The sequence below is a fragment of the Cetorhinus maximus genome, chromosome 23 (assembly GCF_964194155.1).
Source record: "Cetorhinus maximus chromosome 23, sCetMax3.hap1.1, whole genome shotgun sequence".
NCBI lineage: Eukaryota > Metazoa > Chordata > Chondrichthyes > Lamniformes > Cetorhinidae > Cetorhinus > Cetorhinus maximus.
Genome location: NC_135901.1, coordinates 64710772 through 64713737, shown reverse-complemented (window position 1 = coordinate 64713737; position 2966 = coordinate 64710772). Strand labels below are relative to the sequence as shown.

Here is a 2966-nt window from a genome sequence, read left to right as displayed (position 1 = left end):
TTCGCCCTTCCAGGAGCTGTTTGACCACACACAGTCAGTTAGTGCGAACGTAATGCACAACGTGATCGGTTTACAGATAACAGGCTAAAGAGACACCAGGATCTTCCTGATTGCCCCAGGTACTGATTACAGGAATGTGCACAGTGCCGATTATCCACAGTCACACACTCCTTCCAGTCTTGTCTACGTTGTTCAGCTTTGAAATTTCTCGTATTTTCGCACTGGATTTCATTGTGAAGAAAGCAGAGCTGTGATAAGCTTATATTGTTCAGCAGATATACTGCAAGAAGTTACATAAGAGGCTGATGATAACAGTGCTCTTTGGACGCGGTGAGCTCCAGTGATGGATTGGCACCATTAATGTGTCGTTCAATTAGTCTTATGATTGGTTGATCCATCAGGAGTGATATTTTTGTCAATGCAAACAGTATGCACCAGAATTTGCCCTTCTCCCACCCATATTTTGCCTGGCACCACCATCCCTGTGGCCAGTGCTTTGCAACCAGCCCTTCTCTTGTCCTTCTTTCACTCCGCTTCTATCTTTGTTCCCGGCCTGTTCTAAGTGTGATATTTCCAGCTCTGAGCCTAAACTTCAACTGATTCTGGTGGAGCTGCTAAATGTTTTCAATCAATAAGTAATTAATACTCATTTTGACAATTCCACAAGATCAATAAAACTGCATTCCCTGACCGGGAATCGAACCAGGACCGCGGCGGTGAAAGCGCCGAATCCTGACCACTAGACCACCAGGGAAACTAGAAAATTTTCGTTTCCGTTTCATTTATTGACGCTGCTTTTATCCATGTTTCCATTTTAAATGCAATGAATTCTTCAGTCAATTACAACAACAGTTTCTGTGAGCTGGGACATGAAATTGACAGTGAGGTGAAATATCCCCACAAGCTGCTCATGTGTAACTGTCAATTCCTTAAACCCACCAACCTGATCACTGCGGCTGTTGTGAAACTGACAAGGGAACACATGGCAGACATTCATCACTGAAAGTAACTGACACACTTCTCAACACTTTCATGTCGCATCTGTTTCTGCTTCTGCCCCTGCCTCGCCTCCAGCTCCCTCTGCCCGTCCAGCTCCCAGGTCAATTAGCTGTTTGATGCAGACACAGTCAGTTCATGAACCCAAGCTTTCCTTGGAAAGCAGGGACAGAGATTGTGGGACCCAAGGATTTTAGAAAGAAGGGGTTTGCAGATGACATGGTAAAGATAATCTGGGATCTCATCTTCCTGATTCTCCCAGACACTGATGACAGGAATGTGCAGAGTGCCGATTATCCAGAGTCGCAGGCTCCTTCCAGTCTTGTGCACGTAGTTGAGCTTTGAACCCACTCGCAAAAGTGGATTATAAAATGGCAGAATGAGTGTGAAAGAAGTGGTGTTGGGAAATATCAAATTATAGAAAGTTACAGCAAAGGAAGAGGCCATTCGGCCCTGTGTGCTGCTTTCAAAGAACTCCAAAGAAGAGTCACACGGAATTGAAACATTAATTCTTTTTCTCTCTCCAGAAATATTGCCAGACATGCTGAATTTTTCAAGAATTTTCTTTTTTAACTCAGATTTCCCGCATCCACAGTATTTTGCTTTTATCTCTGGGTTTCTAGCCCAGTGACAATGCCAATACGCCATCTCCTGAATGCTCTGATATGATATGGACATGTTTTCCCGAAGGAAGTGCTGTTAGTAGCGGACGAGTGTTGAGGGCGATGGTTCTGACATCCATCGGGGTTTCCTCAATGTTGGTTTGCTGACTGCGGTTCTCATTATTCCCGATGTTGACCAACAGAATTAGTTATCGGGTAAATAGAATCAAACAAAAACTTCCGCGCTTTCTTATTTCCATTCATCTGCAAGGATTTGCGAAATCTGCAGACGGAAATGGAGTAAAACTGAGCGAGTTTGGTGACATCCTATCTTTCTGGATGTTTGTCTCTCCTTAGCCCTCTGTCACTGTCGATGTATTTGTCTGTGAGTGTCCCGCTGTGTGTGTCAATGTGGTTCAGTTCCTCGTTTTTAGCAATCCCCACTTTATTCACCTTACTTGTGTGGCTTCATATTAAAATCGTACAGAGAAAATAAAAACCGGTTTAAAAGGTTCAGGAGGAATTTTCTTTCTGTATTTCTGAGTGGAGACTGTTCAGTTACTAAGTGTCCGTATGTTACAAAGCGGAGGGCGATTGAAATTTTCACTGAGCAACATTTAAACAGACACCGAGTCCGTGTGGTCGAGTGGTTAAGGCAATGGACACATCGAGAGAATGAATTTGTAAATACAAACAGTCCAAAATGATACCCCTCGGACATTAGGAACTGTATTTCTTCTCGAAGCTGTTCCACGTGTGACATTTGCAGCTCTGATGTAAAACTTCAACTCTCACTCCACTGATTCGGGCGGAGCTCTTGTGCGTTTCCGTTTTCAATCAATAAGTAAATCAGGCCTGTTTTAACAGTTTGTACCAGATCAATAAACCTTCATTGCCTGGCCGGGAATCGAGTCCGGGCCACGGCGGTGAAAGGGCCGAATCCTTACCTCTGAACCACGAGGAAAGCTGTCTGTAACTCTTGCAACGTGCTTTATCTGGGCCACATTTGCCATTTTTCAGACACTTTCACCAGAGGTGTTTTTAAGGGGTAGCTGCAGTGAAGGATTGGCACCAATACAGTGTCGTTCAATTGGTCTGGTTCCAAATCCTGCTCAGGAATTTAAGAAAAACTTTGAGTTTGCTCAGTGTCTTGACTTCAAAAACGAGAATGTAAAAAAGTTCATTCCCCCAAGCGTGTATTAAAATGTCGGAATGACTGGGAAGTGATGCTGGGAGACATAAAATTATAGACAGTTACAGCAAAGAAAGAGGCCATTCGGCCTGGCGCCATGCTTTCAAAGAGCAGTTGTGATTGATTGGTCAGGAGTGATATTTGTGTCAGTGTAAACAGTCGGCAGTAAAATCTCT

General features: G+C 43.8%; 1 non-coding gene across 1 annotated transcript; it reads right to left on the bottom strand.

Annotated features, from left to right (window-relative positions):
• Positions 1-682: 682 nt before the first annotated feature.
• On the bottom strand, positions 683-754 carry trnae-uuc (transfer RNA glutamic acid (anticodon UUC)). The gene has a single exon. It is a non-coding gene; the product is annotated as a tRNA-Glu (tRNA).
• Between the last annotated feature and the right edge of the window lie 2212 nt (positions 755-2966).